General features: G+C 34.5%; 1 protein-coding gene and 1 long non-coding RNA gene across 3 annotated transcripts in view; both read left to right on the plus strand.

The window, feature by feature from the left end:
- The window catches only part of PRKG1 (protein kinase cGMP-dependent 1), a 1332247-nt gene that overhangs the window by 184232 nt on the left and 1125146 nt on the right, over positions 1-22869 (plus strand). The window lies entirely within an intron of this gene.
- Positions 789-11868, plus strand: LOC116528444. The gene is made up of 2 exons (XR_004259026.1): positions 789-8329; positions 8658-11868. It is a non-coding gene; the product is annotated as an uncharacterized LOC116528444 (long non-coding RNA).

The following is a 22869-nucleotide window of genomic DNA, read 5'->3' on the forward strand; positions in this document are numbered from 1 at the left end:
TGCTCTGTTCGGAGCTGCTGGGCAGGTACATATAAGTCTGCTGCAGCAGAACTCATAACCACCTTTCTTCCTAGGTACTCTGTCCTGGGAAGGTGGGACTTTATTTATAATTTCCTGTCATTCTGCTGCCTTTTTTCAGAGATGCCCTATGAGGAGGTAGCCTAGTCACAGTCTGCCAGCAGAGGCATTGCTGAGCTGCTGTGGTCTCTGCCCAACTGCTATATTAACTTCCTTGTGGTTTTGTTTATAGAGGTATAGTTAGAACTGCCTCAGTAATGGCGGACTGTCTCTGTACATGGCGGACTGCCTCAGTACATGGCGGACTACCTCAGTAATGGCGGACTGCCTCGGTAATAGCAGGCTGCCTCGGTAATGGCAGGCTGCCTCAGTAATGGTGGACTGCCTCAGTAATGGTAATGGCGGATTGTCTTGGTAGTCGTGGACTGCCTCGGTAATGGTGGACGCCTTTCTCCCACAGAGCTGGATCATCCTGGCTCCAGCTGTGCTTGCTGTGAAACTCTCAATCCAGAGTGTTTCAGACCCCTGGTCTTTGTGGGAGTGGGATCCTCCAAGACAGATTACCTGGCTCTCTGTTTTTTTTTTCAGTTGAATGGGTGACTCTCTCTCTCCCAGGCATTCCAAGCGCCAGTTGAAAGGACACCCAGATTTGTGTGTTTTTGTGTGGAGACCTGCTGCGTGGCTGAAACAGCCATGCTAGAGACTTGTGGTGCTTTTCCACCTGGGAATCTCCTGGTCTGTGGGCAGTAAAAATTCATTTGGAAATCCGGTGATCACTCACACTCTGCATTCTCACTGGGAACTGCACTCCAGAGCTGTTCCTATTTGGCCATCTTGGATCGTCTCTCTGCAATGGTATATTTATTAAGGAAAACCAAAGCTTTCCACAAAATCATAAATGAAGTCAATGTGTATAAAATTTTCCTTTAAAAATTTAGCAGGCTTCTTTAAAAGCTCTTTAAATCCCTGCTGGAAAAAGAAGGATGAGAGCATTTGTTTCCTATAGAGTTTAATTAATAGCCTATTGTAATGACTTTCACTGAAAGCCATTCACACATACTCATCAAAGAATATTTTTTCATATTTATGGCTAGAACATAATTCAGTGTTACACTTTATATTTGGATCATGTGGATCATATTTGCAGAGTATTATTTTACATTACTTTTCTATTACCTTGCATTTCATCTTGTTTTAGAATACCTTCAACAATATTCTCGATACAGATTTATGCAATCCTTAATGATTCGCTCAATTGTGGTACATGCCCTCAATTTAAAGCCACTTAAAAAAATATATATTTTTAATAACTTGCTCCACTATTACCAGTGCAAAGGTTTTTATTGACTCATCCTTTTAGAAATATGCATATGTAAATGTTTATACTTTGTGCCTGTATGTGTATATGAATTTACATGATATTGCCTTTTCCCTGAGTTTATATCATATTTCAGGTAATGATGGGTTGGTGGTATGGCATATAAAGGATGTTATCAATGATTAAATTCAAATTTACAAGAAAAACAAGATTAATAGCAATAACTATAGGTTTTGATGATAAAGCTCCCTAGTGAATTAAAAATGAGTCTTTAAAGAAACCACAATGGTTTTTCAGCATCATTTTGCATACTACCCTCTTCAAAGAAAATTAAGATGACTCGTATAGAGTCTTGAATTTTTTTTTTATTTAATCCTATGAATTTAAATTATTTATGTATTACATCAGTTCTAGTATTCAAAGCCACATGAAATAGGAAAAATATTTTGGAAAATTTTTCTTCCTGTTGAGTAACCAGTTACACCTATACAAAGCAGGCATTACTGAACTGTGGTCTTTCCTCTTATTTTAGATGACGTGTTTCCACAAGCAGAAAGGGTGCTAGAGATAAATCAGGATGTGACTTTGACAAGTGTATTCTATGAATATTTGAAACTCTGTGTATTCCTCAGAGAGATACTACCAAAGAAAGCATATAATGAACTTCCTTTTACAATATATCATCTTTATTCTCCTTTATTTGAATTCATTTGATTATTTATTAGTTCTTATATTCAAGAAATACCTATTCAGTGATGAGTATGCCTCAGTGGGCACTGAGGATATTATAGTGAACAACATATATACAGTGTCTCTCCTAGAGCTCACATTCTGGTCATAGTGGCAGAGGAAAAAGATAAAACCGTGTACAGAAATAAGGAAAATACTTTCAGATGGTAGTAAGTCTATGAAGAAATGAAATAAAACAGGGTGATGAACAAGAATCATGGAGGCAATGACTGTGTGGGTCAAGGTAGAGCACCCTGGAGGGTAGCATTTGAGTTTGAACCTGAATGACAGGAAGGAATGAAACAAAAGTGTGGATAGAGAATTCTAGATGAAGTAAACAGCAATAGAAAGACAGCTAGGTAAGGAAAAGCTTGACATGTTAAAAGAGACAGAAAACATAAGGTCAGGTTGGAATGGCTGGCAGAGGCAAGGGCATACATGGGCCCTGTAAGTAGATTGCTTTTCTAAGAGATTTAGAGACCATTAGAGGAGTTTAGGTTGAGATGAGACATAGTCTGATTTACATTTTATGAGTAGAAAAATGGATTCCACTAATAATCTTGGAAGAAAAAAATGGATAATAGAGTAGTGGGAGAAAGAGGGATACCACTTGGGAAGCCATACCAGTAATCCAAGCAAAATATAATGGTGGCTTGGGCCACGATGGCAGTGTTGGAGGTATAGGAAGGGTGGTATAATTTGGCAGTTCATGGATTAGATGTGAGTGTGAGAGAAAGAGAGATTAGGAATGACTTGTACGTTTTTAATGTAAATAATTAAGTGAATGATGGCACCATTTTCTGAGATGGGAAAAAGTGAGATATTTCATCTTTAAGAGTACTGGTCAAGCTTTCTGTTCTGGCAGTAGTTACACATTCAGATATACATTCCTGAAAGCTCAATTGAGAGGTGACCATGTGGAGGTAATATTCTGATGACTAAACCAGGCATAGGGGGAAGATTGATGAAAGTTGTTCTCTTCTAATTAAAGTAGTTGTTTTACATGCATCATAATAAATAGTAAATTTGGATATTGAACAGGTTTCATAGATACAGATATTCATAAATATTTTTTTAAGTCTTTATGAGAAATCTTTTTAGTAAACTTAAAATTCCTTCCTATTTTATGCAAACTAATATTCTTAAAGCAGCAGTTCTAAAAGTGTGGTCAGGGACACTTTTAGGGGATCATTGAGGTCAGAAATATTTTCATAATAATACGATCTTTTCTGTCTTCTGTCTCATTCTTTCAGGAGTATACAGTGAAGTTTTTGATAGGTCACATGATGTGTGGTATAGCAGCAGACTGAATGCAGAAACAGAGAATACAGCTGCTTTCTATTAAGCTAGACATCAGTTAGATTTCTCCAAAGTGTAAAACAATGGCATGCTTTGTATTAACATTTTTGTTTTAAAAGTGTAGTTAATTTTTAATTAAAATGTATTATTTAACATGTAAGAGACTTGTTACTGTTATTTTTAAGTGAATAAATATTTGAAACATTTCTCCATTTTAACATCAAATAGAGCAAGTAACCATAGAAGTAACCCACATAATCAAAAGCTTCTTAAGATTTTCACTAATATTTAATAGCATAATGAAGTCTGGAGACTGAGTTGGAGAACCACTGCCTTAAGCATATGCCTTGAGGGCTAATATGACCAGGTGGTTGTTTATTTCAGAGAATAAAGTGATTAGTTTAAGGTTCAACATACCAGATATTGATGCTTCTCCTCCACATCACACATATATAGGACCATGTTACAAAAGAAATATCTCTTAAATAGTCTTGATAAATTAGAAGCAGAAAAATTTCTGTAAAGGCTAACATTCAAATCTAGTGCAAATCGCCAATACATATCAACAGCTGGCAAGTAAATTCAATTGAAGTGCTTATTATTCTGCTAATTACATTCCATTTCATTGTATGAAAGGTATCCTGATACATTTTCTAGGTTTTGTTTGTATACTTTCTGTTGTTCAAAATTTGGGAATTGAATTGGGTTCCCCAATGCTTGTTCCGAGTTAGTGTCGTAGAACACTCAATTTTTTTCTTTTTGTAGTTAGACTTACTGATCTAAAAGAATAAGGGAAAACAGATATTTGAATCCAACCAACATTTTGGAGACAGGAAATTGTTTTATACTGTGCTTATTTTTCACTTAAAATAATCTCAGAAGGTACATTGTTTTATCTTTTGAAGTCTCAGTTCAGTAACTTCTCTAATACCATAATGCTCTCAAATTAAACAAGAGAATACATTATCGTATATGCGGTCCCAGTGTAGTACTTTCAGTGTATTTGTAAAACTAAATTGTGAGCTACCGACTGGATGTCTTTTTTAAAGTTCTTTTGCTAAGTAAATGTTGAAATACCTACATATTTCTCTTGTGATGCATTTTGCAAAGAGCTTTTTCATTTGCTAGTACCTTTGCTTGTTTTGGATATTTCACCACCATTAGCATTTTCTTGGGATAAGTTAATTTTTTTTAAATGCTGTTTTTATTTCTTTTTCTTGGAAAAACAACTTCTTTCTTCTCATAAAAAGGCCTTATGAAGTAAGCAACAATGGAAAATAAAAGGCTGACTCCAACACATACGACATTATATTGTTATGAGTAATTAATTTTAGGATTTGCCTTTTACGCAAATTATATAGTTCAGTGTTTTCTGCAACAGTACATGCTGTTTCTTGTTTTTACAAAGTACAGACTTTCCTGGTGTAACTAGACTTCAGAACTAGCTTTCTGCCTCTTGTCTCTCTGTGTTTTATGTTATAAACACTTTAGCCATGGAGTCCAATTGTCTTGCAGAGAAATGACCACAAGCCTAAAAACCATAAATCCTGGAAGTTTCTTCCAGATCCTGCATTAAGTGGCTATGTGACTAGATTGAAATGTTTGAGATAATACTCTCTGTACATTAGCTACTTTTTCCCCTCAATTTTGTGAATGATACCTCTTTTTCTCCCTAACATTTGCCTACATGAGAAACCCAGGAATTATTTCCAAAGTCTGTTGCACGTATCCTATTCAGTCTATCAGGCTATCAAAATCATGTATCCCTGTGTGCTACTGCTTTAATTGAGGACTTTATAACTTCTTGCCTGAATTTTCCCCACAATTCTTATAGGCCTTCCTGTCTCTAGGTTTATTTGACTTTCTACATCCTCTACGCGACCATGAGTAAGAACTTTTTAAAGGACAAATGTGTTCATGTCCACCCCCCTCTCAGTGTTTTCCAATGCCTTCCCAAGGTAAAACTTCAGATGCCTTAGGATGGAAGACTACAGTGAAATAAAGAGAGCTACTTTTTGGAACTTGGCAGACATGAACTTTCATTCTGATTCTGCTGTATAACCACCTAAGTAATCTTGAAGGAATTCTCCAACCTTTTTAGTCATTCCTTCCTCATTTGTCACATAATATATGTCAAGCGTCAAGTCCTGTGTCTGGCAAATGGGAGTGGCCGTTACCCATTGATATGCCCTGCTTCCCTGTTAGATTCTGCACTCACCACTTCATAGCTCTGGCTCAACTTCCTCGAATGCTCGCTTCTCTGTGTGACTTGTACGTTTTCCTCTGTCTGGCACACATGCACTAACGCACTACTGCTCTTGGAGTTGATGTAGAAGTTGGCTTTTCTAAGAAGCCTGCTCTGACCCCTTCTGACTGGGCTGGACTCTTGTCTCTGAAGTTCCTAACATCCTGTGTTCCTCTCTATAAGCACATTGATCAGATTGGGTTTTATTTATTACATTTCTCCAATGTATTCATTCATGAAATCCTTATTTTGCATAAAAAATTGTTCCAGACACAATCCAAAGTTTCTGTTAACATGGTGCTTATATCCTAATGGGGACAATACACAATTTAATAAATATTTATATTGTATTGTTATAATACAAGGAATAAACTCCTAGGATTTATGGCTTTTAGGCTTGTGGTCATTTCACTGAAAGACAATTGAGACCAAATAGCTAAAGTTTATAACATTCAACCGATAGCTCACAATTTATTTTTTTAAATGTGTGGGTATACACTCGCTCACACACACACACACACACACACACATACACACACACAGGAAGTAATAATGGCCATGAAAATGAAAACATGGCAAGGGGAAAGAGTGACATGGGATGGGGAAGGGATTGCTATGTTATGGGAGGTGTCGGGAAGACCTCTGTAAGTTGAGCATTGAGCAGAGACGTGAATGAGGTGATAATAGGTAGTGCTAATATCTGGAGAGAAGAACATTTTATGCAGAGGGAATAAATATGCAAAGCTCTGAGTGAGGATTATGGTTGGCATGTTCAATCAGCAGTATGGAAGCCAATGTGTCATGAGTGGAGTGAGGCATTACAGGGGTGCAGGTGGGGGAGTTGGGTAACAAAACCAATTATATAACTGAGCTCTGATGGCATTGTAACACATTCTAATAACTTTTATTTTTTTTGAAATTAAGTTGGAAATCCACAGGAGGATTTGAGCAGTAGAGCAGCATGCTCTAAGTTGTGGCTAATAAGGAACTTTCTTCCAGCTATGGAGAATAAACTCTCTGGTGACAAGCACATGTATCAGCTAGAAAGCTATTAAATAGTCAAAGAGGCAGATAATGATGACTTGGGCTAAGGTGGCTAAAAAATGGAGGTGGTGAAAAATAGTCAAATTTAGGAACAATTTTAAATGCTCAGCCAATAGTATTTACTAATGGATTGGACTCTAAATGGTGTGTGAGATACAGTGAGGAGTGAAAGATGACTCCAAGTTTTTGGCCTAAACAATTGGAATAATGGAGTTGACTTTTATGGAAATTAAGAACACTAATTGGCAAGCAAGACTGTCAGGGAATATCTAGGGTACAATAACAATTGTATGCTTATATATTATAACAGGGATTGGCTAAATTGTGGTTACAAAGAGCTCTCAAAATGCCATGACGCTAATAAGATTTAGATTTCTTTCTCTATGGTGCAATACCCTAGAAGTGAGTAGAGGAGGCTGGTGGAGCTGCTCTCCCTCTTGTAGTCTTTCAGGCACCTGGATTTATTCCACCTTGTTTGCTCTGCATCACCTAGCTGTTGTTCTTTTCTACATGGTTGAAGCTGGGTCCTTACTTTGTTGATACTCTATGCTATGGGAGGGGAAGAAAGAGAAATGACAGGGCAGGTAGCTTCATGCTTTAAGTTGCACACTTCACCTGCCTCCATCCTCCTGTCTACTACTTAGATACAGAAAGGCTAGAAAAAGTAATCTCAACAAAGGCAGGCATCTGTCCAGTAAAAAAATTGTGGGGATTTATTTGTTGAAATGAAAAATGGATTCTGGGGGACATTTTTGCCCTATTTGTTTCACTTTCATAAGCAACTTAAGGTCAGGAACTACTATGTTCTCTCTAAGCCCACTGTTCCAGCACATAGCATGTGTTTACTATATGTTGGTTTCCTTAATAATCAATTAATTTTATGGAACAGAAATTATCTTATACTTGATGGTGTGTTTCCTCCTGTGTACTTCTGAATTAATTGTATAACTCATTTTTTTCTATTTTAGGCTATATTTTAATGTATCTTCATTTCTCATGAAGAAAAAGTATAGCATTTCAATTACCTTTAAGTCATTGTCTTACATTTATTTATTATTCAGGATGAACAAGTCATGATGAGAAATCATTTATGTTTTTCAAAGAGTATTTACCTCACACATTTGCTTCCAAATAACAATTCCAGAAATCATACTCAGTGATGAAATAATGAGTCACTTCCATATAATAAAATTGCATCACCTATTCCAAATTGCCAAACTGTTCAACTGTCACCTACACTCTAAGCTGAATGCTGCTGCTGCTGTCTTCTTAATTCTATTTAGCTTAAAAGTTAGAGAAAATGTATTTGAGTTTAAAAGTTTTAAACAAAAGAGCATAAACTACATAACATTTAGGAATTATGTGTAAGACTATTCTGAAGATAACATTTAATAAGAAAACAAATTGTTAAGACAATAAAGTATTTTATAATAAGGCAACTGAGAATTTACACATAGAACATAATATGATTCCTTTGGAAAGCTTGGATTTGGGCTATTAATATGAAATAAAAGTACCTACTTTTTAATAATATACTATGTTGAAAATTGGCCCTGTCTTATTTTCAAGATCAATTTATCTATCTATCTGTCTATCTATCTATCTGTCTACATGTATATATTTTGTTAGTTCATCATATGTGTGGAAAACTGCACATTATTTTCCAAACACCTTCAGTGGGCTATTTTTTTTTATTTTTTTTATTTTTATTTTTTTTGAGATGGAGTTTCGCTCTTGTTACCCAGGCTGGAGTGCAATGGCGCGATCTTGGCTCACCGCAACCTCCGCCTCCCGGGTTCAGGCAATTCTCCTGCCTCAGCCTCCTGAGTCGCTGGGATTACAGGCACGCGCCACCATGCCCAGCTAATTTTTTGTATTTTTAGTAGAGACGGGGTTTCACCATGTTGACCAGGATGGTCTCGATCTCTTGACCTCGTGATCCACCCGCCTCGGCCTCCCACAGTGCTGGGATTACAGGCTTGAGCCACCGCGCCCGGCCCCCAGTGGGCTATTTTTACATCTTCAAGCCTAAGTCTGTAAATCAAATATATATTCTTAATTTACTAGTGAATTTTTTTAAGAAATTAAATGAAGACATGGATATTAAAGAACATTTTTATTGTAATGTACTCTAAGTTCCATGTGGGTAGAAAACTTTTTGGTGCCTAGCCCTGAGCTGGCACATGGAAGGTGTTTTAGTCACTTAACAAATAATTAGTAATTGAATCTTCCTTTAATGCCAAATATACTTCTCGACACTAAAACTTCACAGTTGATGTGCAATTTATGTTAGGGAATACACCTGCACATGTGCAAAAGCATATCACATGCACACAACTTTATTACATTCTTTTCACATCTAGAATTATCTTCTTATAGATAATTATAATAAGTGATACAGCTTGTGAAAACATTTAATCAGGATGTTATTAAGCATCTGGCTTTTTTTGAATATTATCTACTTGTTTTCCCTCTTTATGAAATTTTTATTCCTTTAATTTTAAAACTCTCACATTTAATATTTAGTCTTTAAGGTTTCTAAAACTTCTGTTGAAATTTACTAAGCTAGGGCTTTAAAAAATTATTTGTTTGACCTAACATAGGGATATCACTTGGACTGTGCAAACTTTCAATTAAGATCATTAGAGTTGGTCAGAGTGTGTGCGTGCGTGTGTGTGTGTGTGTGTGTGTGTGTGTGTGTGTGTTGTAAATTCTCAACTTTTTAATGAGAGCAAGAAGGAGATTCACAAAACTATATGTAAAACTGTCATCAATGCAGAAGCATATGCCATTATACGGAAGAGATAATTTATTGAGTTAAACTTTGCCCTAAGGAAATAAAATTAGAAAAAATTTTGAGTAGAAATGTTTAGCTTTCCATATCTTATAATGGCTTGCTTGTAACTAAAATGAAATTTAATAAACTTTTATCATGCATTACAGTGTATTCCTTCAATTCCTCATACCAAATGTATTTCTTTCTAGAAATACCCAGCCATATCACAAAATTACTAGATTTCAAAGGAGTTCAAAAAATAATCAAATTTTTCTTGAGGTTTGTATGTAAAGTCAGTCTGCATGTTCTAAAAAATTTAAGAGAACTGGATTTCATAAAACCTTTTACTATTGAGAGTGTTTTTTCTTATACTTAAACTAATACAACCTAAAACTCTATTTTTAAATTATATCATCTTTATTGTTAAAAAATAGAGAACTGGTTTTCAACTTCTATTCAGTTATTCTTGTTCCCAAGAATGAGGGAGAAAGAAGTATTCCTCAAGTATATTTTTGACTTATGGAGGCAATTAATCTTACTAATCAAAAATAGATTTTAAATGTTTTCACCACAAAAATATGTGTGTGAGGTAATGGATATGTTAATTAACTTGGTTTAGTCATTCCAAACTGTACACATATATTAAAACATCATGTTGGGTACTATAAGAATATATATTTATTTCAATTAAGAAAAGAATAAGCCTTGGTTATTTAACATTTATGAATTTGTGTTTCATTCTCTGTAAAATAATTAATTAATAATATCTTCCTCCAAAGATGCTTGTGATCATGAATGTAAAATATTTATAACTCATCTGTAACATTGTAAACATTTTAAATATATATACTAAATTCTTTTTAGCATAGTAAATTCAAATATTTAACTTTCTTCTCATCACCTTACAATGTCCATGTAATCAAAATTTTCATTATATCAGTCTCAAGAAATGAGAGCTTAAAGTTGAAAAGGGTGAATGTTTAACAATTGGCTTTGCAAAAAAAAAAAAAGAAAAGTTTTGATTTTTAGACTTTGCAAATTTTCATAGTGTGAATATTGCCATCATGGCCAATTTCAAACACCAACATGATGCCTGAAAGTGCAGAGTTGCTAATGTGTTTGAGTCAGTTGTGGTGCACCCCTGGGTGTGGTCATAAAGAACTGCTTAATCGTATTGATGATGGCAGAATTGATATGTAAATTTGCATGTTATACTTTGTTTATGATCCATTATTTGTATTTTCCATCAGTTTATTGATTATATTTCTGATGTCAATTCCATTCAGCTGTGAAATTTCAGATTTCCCTTTAAGTCTCACCTTTGAAGTTGCAAACTGACTCAGACCCTGCATTTGCCCTGCTTGAGAATAACACATCAGGTGTTAAGATTCATCCAGCCCTCCACAGTAGCATGCTCTGTTATACGTGTGCAATCTTTTTTTTATACATTGTAATTTTTGTCTTTCAATGAAAGAAAATGTAAAAGGATTTGTGAATTCCCACTCAGTTTAACCTATAACCAGCTATTTTCTATTAACTTATCAATATTTTGCAGAAAAATATGTATTTTATAAATCCAGCAATTTCTAGAATTTAAAAAGAGAAAAACACTGACAATGTAATAACTGAATTACTAAGTTGGAGTCAGTATGTGTTCCTTAGGCCAGAGTCAGGTACTATAATGTACAATGTTTCATTTAACTCTTCAAAAGTTCTTTAATTTATTTCCTCCACTGTGTGCATATAAGTATATACACACAAACACACATGTATATATACACACGTTAGTTTCCTCCAATAAATCTGTAGCATGAGTTTTTTCATATAAGAAAGCTGTCATTTTTGATATATGTTTGCCCTTTATTTCTATCAAACATAATTTTATACTTTATCTTCAATTTATATTCAATTATGGGATTATCAAATTATCTGTTGTCAAATTGATTCAAATATGATTATTTCACCTGGAAGATAAAAACATGAAACCTCATTCAAATCGTTTCCCATCTTTCAAGGCCAGAGCCAACACCATTTTCTCCATCAAATTCCTGATATATGTTTTAAAACGTTATTTATTCCTTCCCAAATATTTCACATCTTCTTGGGCAAATATATCATTATGTTCTAATTGATTGGTTCTCAAAATGTGATTCCTGGACCAGCAGCAATGGTATCTGGTAGAAATGAAAATTATCAGGGCTCACCCTAGACCTGTGGAATCAGAAACTGTAGCAATGATGCCCAGCAATCTGCTTTAACAAGTATTGAGGACGATTCTGATTCTGAATGATTAATTGCATAATTTAGCTCATTATTTAGTTGTATGTTCTATGAGGATGGTATTTATGAGTAATTGTACCCGGAAAATATTTATTGAATGAAGTAATATATCGATAAACAGAAATACAATTTAAGAAAGATGGAACAATTAACTGGAAGGAAAAAAGGCAAGATATTTTATTTGAAAGACTATCTTTTGAAGAGGTGAGAGGTGCTCTTTAAATACCGGGGCTAGAATTAAGATATATGAATACAAATTATGATTGCAAATTTGATTTCAAATTATTAAAGTTAGATTATTTTGATTATATTATCTCATTAAATCCTACAGCTCTATGAAATAGATGTTATACTCATTTTACTAATGAAAAATAGAGGCTCAGAGGGTGTATATTATCAGGGTCATATAGGCAGGCAGGTTTCAAACCCAGTTCTCATTGATGAATTTTGTCCATCAGGTCCAGAGGGTCAAATTTCAACTCTAAGAGATAACTGGTTCAATCAATTTTTTTTTTATTCAACAAACATTTAGAGTATATAAATATGAGCCAGGCACCATGATAGGTAATTAACATTTAGGAGCAAAGAGCCAGTTTCCTCATCTGTGAAGTGTGGATAATAAATGTACCCAGTACTGTGTAGAGCTGGTGTGATGATTAAATATAACTGATATCAAAGCAATAATTAAACAAGACGATCAAAAATTGTAAGAAGTGCAAAGATGGAAAGAAACACCTACAATGAGAAGTTAATAGAAAGGTTCTTGAGTTAGATTTAGTGTCATGGGAAGTTTCTCTAAAACAGTGACATGGATGCTGATCTAGAATGACAAGTGTCATTTGGCCAGGTGACAGACTAAGAGAAGAGCACCTCAGACACAGAAGCTGCATATGCCAAGCTTTAACACTTGGAGTATGATGGAGATGGAAAGTCAGCAGTAGACCAATGTGACACTAAATATATATACTATACGTATATATATACTATATATATATATATATATATACTTGGTATAAGCATGGTGACCACAACCATCAAAAATTTACCATACAGGAAAAGTAAAAAATCTTTTAATAAGCACTTGTTACATTGCTTAAAACACAAGTTTAAAATAATTTGTTTGTATCGTTGAGATATAGTATCATTTGGATTCACATAAAATGAAATTTCCCTTCACATAACATGCGGGGGAAAACAGTTATCATGAAAAAGCCATCCTCAAATGTCTATTTGCCACACACTCACAGTTGACAGAAGGGAGAAATGTTTCTGTGTAGATGTAATATTGAGTGTTTAAAAAATAGATTTACATATTAAAAACTGCATATTAACCTGAATGTTTAAAAATGCAAATTACATATATATGTATTATAAATCTTACGGGTAACCTCTAAGAAATAGTTGTAAATGAGTAACAGAGCAATTGACTACAAATCTATAATATCCTCCACATAACGCATACATTTCAAAAATATTGGGCTGGGCACAGTGGCTCATGCTTACAATTCCAGCACTTAGGAGGCCAAGGCAGGCAGATCACCTGAGCTCAGGACTTAGACCAGCCTGGACAACGAGGCAAAACCCTGTCTAGAAAATAATATAAAAAATTAGCCAGGCATGGTGGTGTACACTTGTAGTCACAGCTACTCTGGTGGCTGAAGGGAGAGGATCACCTGAGCTCAGGAGGTCAAGGCTGCAGTGAGCTTTGATTATGCCACTGCACTCCAGCCCTGAAGACAGAGTGAGAACCTGTCTCAAAAAATAAAATTGGTAGTAAATGTAAATATCCCAAATTCTTACTCCTTTTTTTCAACATGATTGTGCTGTGGTAGAAGTTGACCTGAAGAATATCTCATATATCATTAGTCTTTGTAAAATACAAGTTTTCTAGAGTAAGATAATTAGTTGAAAAAAAATAAAAAGATAACGTGTATGATATAATGAAATTGTTTATGATGTAACTATAAAGAGAAAAAAAACCTTAAACATATTTTCCAAATACACTGACCTTCTACTAACCAATGTAACATTTGTATGCATAGTATCAGTACACTAGACTGAATAAGAGCTTAATGCAGTAAAATGAAAACTGATGCTCTACATTTTTATATTGTTGAAATGTATTTTTTATCATGTATGAGCAAATATATTTTGTTATTTCCATAAAACACCCAGAGAAGCTTTCACTACAGCTTCATGAGATATTGATGACTTGCGCTTAATGATGTCAAATTTCAGTCAACTGGAGATTATGAATATGTAAATTGGTGCTCAGAACTCAGTTGTAAATACTTAGAGGCAACTATTATCAAGAAATATGTCAAAAAGTAGATTCTTTGGACTCTGTAGAACATGCACTAGCTTTATCCAGCATCTATTTCAAGACTAGTCAAAAAGACATCTCCTACGTCCAATGTTTTGCTTTCTGAAAAATAGGTTTTTAAAATGGAGATTATAGAAGAGTAGCTACAGATAAAAATTAATTGAAGATAAAAGTGATGATTTCAAGAAGGTTATAGGATAATATAGTTGATATTTGACAGCTAATTATCAACCTTTTCCATACATATTCATTCAAAGTAGTCATCTAAGTGATTTTTTCATATCTTCTTGTACTTTCTGATAGAATAGAATATGACAGTTGGAAAGCATTAGTAGCCTGAAATCCACAGAACCACTGGAAGATTGAGAGTATTTTTATTTTATTCAGCATGTTAATTGTCTGATAATACATTGGTCTTTCTTCTTGATTCCTCCTTCCTAATCAAAAGTTACAGATTATGGACAAATAGCTATTACCTTTCAGTGCCCCAGTCCCTCAGGTACCTGTTACCCAATGGTGGTCTGGGTTTCCCTTATTCAAATGTTAGTAGTGGAGAAGTCATTCTCTTGAGAGGGAGAGCCCCAGGTTCAGATGCTTGCTATTCCCATTACTAGCTGTGTGATCTCAAGTAGATTACTTAGCTCCTCTGAGAAGCTGTTTCCTTATCTGCAAAAGGAAAATAATTATAGTCCTTACTTTGTACTAATAGTCCCTACTACAGTAACACCTATGTAAAGTTTTTAAGGACATTGTTTATAAAGAAAACCTTCCGTAATGTCCTTCTTTTATTATTTTGTTTCATTCCTCTGAACTCTGTGAGCTGGCCACAAAGCTGTTCCTTTGATCTAATTCAAATGAGACCATGATGATTGACAAGTTCTTAATGTGTTATAGTCTCCCCTCTGCTCCATGGCATTTGAATGAGAACCTTCAAAGATAACACACAGGAGCAAATACTGCAGGTGTTTTCCACACCACTCAGGGACTCTCTCTCTGAGGGGACTTTTATGAGAGGGGTGGAATCTGTCAGCACTCTTCAGATCACCCTATGGAGTCTTAGTCTCTGTACATATAAGGACAGCTTGGTTGGTTATGTCACCTGTGCCTATTGTCTGATTCTTTTTCACTTCTAACCTCAGGGCTGGCCTAAAGGCAAAAATAGTTAAGTAGACTTAGTTTGCTTTTGCTGTCTGCTTCCCTCCCTTTTAACATACTTTCCCATATACCAGCATCCCAAAGATCCCCAGCTTTGAACTAAAGACAGCTGGTATAGAAGACATAAATCTTATTTAGCGGACAAAGATACCCAGTTAACATATATGAAAATGTAAGTATAATATTCTGTCATATAATTGCAATCTAATTAAATGTAATGACTAGCTGTGCTTCCTTTGTAAACAGTGAGCTAGGCCAAATGTGTGAATTTCACCCTGTCTGCTGGTGAAGTTAGACCCCTATTAAGATGAGCTTGTATGATTCCTGAATAAGTAGGCCTGCATACAGACAGCTGCTGCAGAAATACATGGGATCTCTCATTAGGGTTCTTTCTGGTAGCAGCAGTGCTCCCAGACAAACTTTACTTCTAGTCTTGCTGCAAATAGCTCTTTCCCACATTTAGATGGAAGGGTTGGGGGAGAGATTTCAATTTGTCTATTTCTTATAATGTAAGGCAGATTATTTTATGGGTGCTTAATTTCTGTAAGTACTCAAAAAGTGGCAAAAATGAACTCTTTAGAGCTCTGGTCTCTTTGATACATATATTTTATTATTTTGTATATAAAGATTCATTTAAATATTATGACATCTAATCTTATTTAAAATATAATTCTTATCAATGATGGCATTATTACTGTTACACTTTCGTTCAGGGAGCACCATACAAACTGCACTGAGGAGAAGAAAGGATTCTGGGACAAATACAGTCTCATCCCAACTTATTGCAAAAACAACGAAGTCTTCTGGTTCCATTTCCTGAAAGAACATTTTGCAAAGAAAACTGACAAAGATTATTATACGGAATTTTTTTTTAATTGTAATGTTTTCTTGGGAGTTTTTCTTATTTTAGATAAGGAACAAAATGCTGTTCTTAGAACATATAGTCAGGACTACATTTAGCGATGCTCACCATGTGCCAGACACTCTTCTTAGCATGTCACATGTGTTCTCTCATTTTATCCTCACAGCAGCCCTAAAAGAGATAGGTTCTATTATATTCATGTTACAAGTGAGGAAACAGGATCGGGTTGTCTTCTATTGCACTCTATGAAAGGAGAATTCAACACAGGTCTGCATGATCATGGAGCTTGCTCTTAATCTATGATATTGCCTCTTGGACGTATTTTGCATGTATGAAAGTTGGATTGCAACAGTTTTGTCAGTCTAACAATCAACATCATATTTTTTACTGAAAAACTACTTCTGATGTGGTGGAGTACATAATTGGAACAATACTTTTTGGGAAGTGTTTTGTAATTCCAACCCGGCTTCGTCATGAGGCTCCAAATTCCCATGACTATATACACAGTTGTCATTTTTTTTCCAAAATAATTTTCTAATTGGATAAAGAACCAAAAGAATGTAACATACCTCTGGTATATAACACCAATCCTTTCAGCTGACTACACAAAAGTGCTTCTCTTTTTCAAGTTGATGGTATTTTGCGTTATTTTTGTTTTTTGTTGTTGAAGACTTCGGGATAAAGAATGAGAACTCTCCTATGGGATTGTTTCATCCTAAAATCAGAGTTGTTTCCTGAAATTTTATACTTGTTTTAGCCTTATTAAGACAAAAAGATTGTGCCTGAGAATGGATTTAGTTGATTGTAGACATATTAACAGTTCCAAAGGCCAACAGGTTTCTGTATTCCAGGCAGCCAGGGTGGTGTCCGTCTTAACCGTCGCCACATTCCTTTAGCAATGGGTCTTTGCATCACATTTCAGCGAGGTCTGTTTATGGCCAAAAACATGGATGTGAGCCCTGTCATCCTGGTCTGGGGCTTACTTCTGCCTGTATTTATAACTGATAGCATGTCACAGGGGTTAAAGTGGACCCAGCTTGTCTAGGAGCGCGTGTGTGCAGGCCTCCAATGGGATATGGCAGGTAATATAGATATAAACAGGTAATGGGGCTTAACAGGATTTTTAAAAAGTATCAAGTGACAGATTTGCATGCAAGATCAAACAAGGCTGCCAGGTCTAGAGTCTGTGAGGTCTGATGTCAGCATGCCCAGCAACCTGAAAGTCCAGGAGACATCACTCAGCTTGGATTCTAACAGCCTTCAAGAATTGTTGAATTCATACTTAGGCATAAGTCCTTTACTTTGGCTTTGTTTTATCCTTCCTCCTGGGAATGGGCAGTCCTGGGATGAAAGAGTTGAACCTAGGCTCTATTTCAGTAGGAAATAAAAGTGGAATCACAATAATTGTATTGCCTTTGGACATATTTCATATTGATTAAAAGGAATGGCATCTTAAACTATGTCATAAGACACAATCTGGTGAGGAAAAAAGACTAATTACTTTCATTCTGGTCTTTTTACTTCCTTAAAGTGTTGCTAGATGGAAAGGGACTTTTGGTAGAAATATTCAAGTTATTTTCAAGAGATAAAATAATAGCACAACCACAATAATAATTATACTGCTTTGTATGTAATGATGATGCCACCCAACCCTGCAGGCTCTAGTGTAATATGCAGTTAGTGCTGGGTTGTGGGAAAGCATAGACAGTGCAAAAAGGGATTCATTACTGAGTGAAGCAAATCATTCTGCTTTTCCCTGACATAAGCTGTTCTATATTGTACTTTGCAGCTCCAAGCCTTTCTAATTAGGTTGTACCCTGGATTTCATGCATTGAGTCCCCATAGAGCTCACCTTAAGCATTTGTGTTGATGCTAGGCAAGAGTTTTGAACATCTAGCATCATTTCTGTATATTAAAATAGCTACCATTCGTTGTATGTGGTCACATTTGATCCTCTGAGAACACTGTGGGATATGTTGTGTTATCATTTGCATTTTATAAATGAGTAAACTTCAATGAAGAGAGATAAATCTACTTACCCAAGATCAAGGTTATGAAGCTTTAACAAATCAAGATGAACCAGGGACACTGACATTCCATTGCATTTCCATTGCATTTTTTTTCTATTTGCCTATATTTATATATCTGTATATTAATCGGAACATGTCTTTTTATATGTATAAATGCATCCATATTCTTACTCTTAAACGATATTTTAGTGTTTCTTTACTCTTCTGACACTGATTCTAGCAGTGTTTTCCTTGTCTGCCTAATCGTTAGTCCAGAGATGGGCAAATTTGTAGCATGAGTATCAGTCCTTGTTTATCCCTTTCCTTTGGCAGACATAGCCAATCAGCCAATCAGTCTTAGCGGTCTTCACCCAGACAGTTTCAACCTCATTATCTTTTCCACCCGTCACTCTAGACAGGCATGACCAATGGATTGGTATTGGTTCTCAGGTTAAATCTCTTTGTTATTCCTATACCAATATTTATTTTTGTCTCAGCCATATCTTCTTATAGAGCAAGGACAAACAACATTTACCTCGGTCGTGCCTCTGATATCCATCTCATATGACATCTTTACTTCCAGTGATCATTGGTAACAGTGAACAAGCACATTTCATGGTGTTTTGGATTCTTTCCCTTGTTACATTGCATTTTTATTTAACATTTGTAAGATAAAAGTTGATTCATCTCTAGGCTTTTTCCATGAGGAAGCTTTTTTTTTTTTTTTTTTTTTGATGCACCAGTGTTCATTGAGAATGCTACATCTTGACTACTATTATTTAACAATTTGTTTTTACCAGATTTGAGAAATTTAACCTGAATATTGTCGCTTTTTGTTCCATTAGTGAAGTAAAATGTTTTGTAAATTTATACATCAATTGGAATCACCATATTTTGTTTCCAAATATTGCTACAGGTTATTTATCTTTATTCTGCTGTAGCTATGGTAATTTGGAAGAAAATGAAAAAGTGGGAAGTTATCTATGTAACTTGTAGTTGCCTTACATGTCATTTAGTAATGGTTGTGGTGAAACTAATGAAGAGTTCTCTTTTTCATTTTAGGATGATTAGCTAGATCCGAAAATATGATTTTATCAGCAGGTTATTTTTTATGTTTTGATTTTACTCTTTCAAATCTAATCTAATTAGGCAATATCCCTTAGCTAATGTTATATTCTTAATTTTAATTTGTGCAACTCTTCGGCCCATCTTTTTTGAACGTCAGCAAGAAAGGAAAGCTATTTGTTGCTTATCTTACTGAGATCAAGAGGCTGAGGTTCTCCACTTCTCAGGCAGAGAAATGCAGCTCTGGCAGTTAAATCCCTTGGGAGAAACCTAGTGACAGCAGGTATATGAGAGGCCAATTGATCTCTCAGTGTCCAGAGACCACTAGTCCCTTTCCTTAAGCATTCAGGTTACTAACTTTACAGGACAGCCATTATCCTCTAAAATTCATTTTGATAATGGTGACAGCTCATATCATCAAGTGGTGATTTGACCAATATGTAGCATATTTTATCATTATGGGTAACATTACAGAATAGCTAAACTTGCAGACATTTCACAGGGTGAAGTCTTGGATCTGAAAAAGTTACTTAACCTCTCTTTTATCACCTGTAACATGGGACAATAACAATATCAACTTCAATGGGATGTTGTGAGAATTAAATAAGATAATATAAAAGAAGTATTTATAAGAATATTCACTATATTAATATGGTGAATATTAAGTCTGCAATAAGTTATAATTATTTTCAGTTTAGCCCAGGATTTTTATTTTGTACCTTGACTTTTCTTACGCTATGCCATTCTATTTATAAAATAACACCAAGTTGAAATAGGTTCTACATTATTCAAATACATTGAATTGAGGTTTATTTAATTTTTATGTTTTGTCTCTAATTCTAAAGCTTTTTAAATTATAAAAGAAAAATATTTACTTTAGAATATATGTTATCAAAAAGATAAAATTAAAATCTTTTATAATTCCATGTAGAAAGTCACTATTTTGGTTTGTAAACTTTGAGCCTGCTCCTGTTTGTGTATAAAAATGCATGTATACACTTTTTTAAAAAGCGTAATTACATAGTTCATGCTGTTCAAATATATTATGAACATCTTTCTAAGTCTTTAAACATTATTTTACAACACAGTTTTAATGATTGCTTAGTATTCTATAGTGTAAATATAATGGCATTTATTTAAGTTATCCAATACTGTTGGACATTTGATATTTGAGTTATTTCTTTTCTCAATGTATCCTTCTTTCTCAAAATTACAAACTACTCTGCAATGAATACTTCTTATACTTATATCATTGTACACATTTTAAATCATTTCCTTATGATAAAATTTATAAATGTAGAATTAGTTCATTAAAGAGGATGTGCATTTTTATATCTTAATTAAAAGTGATTTTAAAAAAATCTTTTATAGATCATGATCTAATTTCATTTTTTATTTCTTTGTAGTCAGTTTTGTTAAATTTCATATGCATGTTTTGCTTGAGCACCTGAAGAAATCTTTTTATGTTTTTAAATTTGAATAACTTAAGACTTTATCTCAAAAAGGACTATTCTTTTTCTTATTTTACATTTTTCCTTTGAATTATATTTTTACCTACTTGTAATTTTCTTGTTTTCTTCCAGAAATAAATAAATTATACATAGGCAGGATAGTCTTTGCCTGTCTTTTGTATTTATCATTTTCTCTCTCATTCTTCCCAATTCTTTTTTCATTTGTTTCATTTTTATATTTTTCTTACTTAATCTATTTCTCTTTGTGTGTTTTCTGTAACTTCTATGTTCTCTTTGGCTCCTTCCATTTTTTATCTTCGTTTCATGCAAGGCTTTGTTTTATTTTAATAATTCTTTCCTGAATTCTACCAGATCACATTTTATCAGCTCCTTTTGTCTTACCACTTCATTTCTGAGGTCTTACCTTTCTGCTTTGGGCAAACAGTGTCTCAGGGTGAGCCAGGAATTGGGGTGGGGAGTTGAGGGAGTGGAGTGGGAAAAGGGTCCAGGTTATGATTCCAGACTTTCTAATTTTAAACCTTGGAGAGAGATGTGCCTCCTCTGTGTGACTGTGTGTACATGTACATCCTCACCACTTTTATCGTTGATTATATTATTTTCTGTTCCATGAATCAGCCTTATGTCCGCATCTCAGAGTGTGCCCCTCACTTACAGGGAGAATTTTCACCTTCTGAGAGCTCTTGGTGCTACGCACACTTGCCACTGCAGTTTCTTTGCTTTTTACTTCATCTTTTGTCACTCTTTCCCGATCTCATCTTCACACGGATTTTAAAGTCTGAAGATGGTTTCCTACTTCTGTTAGAAATGAATTTTGCAAGCCCTATTTTTTATTTTTTTCATTCTCTTTATACCTTTTGGATGCTTTCCAGAAGGAGGAAGGGGAAATTTTAATTTAATTAAAAGGCTTATATGAGAAGTCCAAACTATGTAATATTGTTCTAATTATTTAATCAGAATTGCCTTGGAAATGTTGCTAGAAATCTTGATAGTCTTGGTTTGGTATGAATCAAATCACATAGAATCTGATTCTGTATTTTTAAAAAATCAGAATATATGAAGTCCACTGTAAAACTTTAGCAAGAGAAACTCCCATCTTGATTTTTCCTGGAAATGTGTAAAAGGAACTTTTAAAACTGGATCCACCTCTAAATAAGGGCAATGAAGTATGTCCCATTGAATTTGAAAATCTTGGCTATTTCTTGAGAACAGGATAACTGGAAGAAAATATAATTTTAGTACAAAATGACAATGTTCAAATCTTAAGAAGTTGTAAAATTAGACTAGAGTTATTTAAAAGTTGACCTTTTCTCCTTGTATTGGTTTCTCTCCAAGATTCAAATTTTACCATATATTAGCTTGTTTTACTACCCAAATTCCTGAGTTTGTTTCTGTGTGTTTGGCTGTTAAGTGAATAGCTTGGGAAAACCAAATTCAAATTATTTAGTTAGAAATTGGAATAATCCATTTTCATGCCTCAATGATGGGTCTAAAATGTGGCCCATCATTCTTCTTATAAATTATTTATTTTGTGAATTCCATATTACAACTAATGTCTGTAGACATTAGTTTTTTCTTACAGCATAGGCTACAACGTCTAAATATCATAGCTGATATGCAATTTAGAATAAATAATAGGAATTATCTCCTCTTTTATGAAAAGATTATTTCTTTTTATTCGCTTAAGAATGAGTAGGATGGTTAAATCTACCCAAAGTTTGTTAGATCTTGCTTGTTTTGATTTATCGAATACATTTGACCTATGAGACAAAAGTTATTCTGCTGCTAGGAAAGAAAATTATATAATTAAGCTTTCATTTGTTTCTTGGTTCTTATTGGCACAATGCTTTCATGTTTCTGTCCTCTGTTGCTCCTAAGTTTAGTACATTGTGAATGGAAAATTAGGAGTATAGATTTCCTAGTTGATTTAGTCTGAGGCTCTAAACACTTAATGCCATTTTGTGGTACTATACGGTAAACACTGACAAGGAAGTGAAGGGATGACTGAGCCAGCTGTGTTTATTGTCAATTGGCTGCCCTCAGTCTTGTCTTTATAAAGAATCTTTTAGTTATAACTGACCTCAGCTAGCCATGGGCTATTTTTCGATGACACAGATTCTAAGGAGAATAGCACACGTGAGTAACTTTAGAAATACATAAGGCTTTCATATACTTTTTCATCTTGACAAACAACTCTACGTTACAATTATGACTACTTTATTTCAGTCTTTTTTATATTAATAAAATGAATCAAAGTCATTTTTCAATATCTATCTT

This window comes from Sapajus apella, unplaced genomic scaffold, assembly GCF_009761245.1.
Source record: "Sapajus apella isolate SASKATOON/1434 unplaced genomic scaffold, GSC_monkey_1.0 scaffold58, whole genome shotgun sequence".
Taxonomy (NCBI): Eukaryota; Metazoa; Chordata; class Mammalia; order Primates; family Cebidae; genus Sapajus; species Sapajus apella.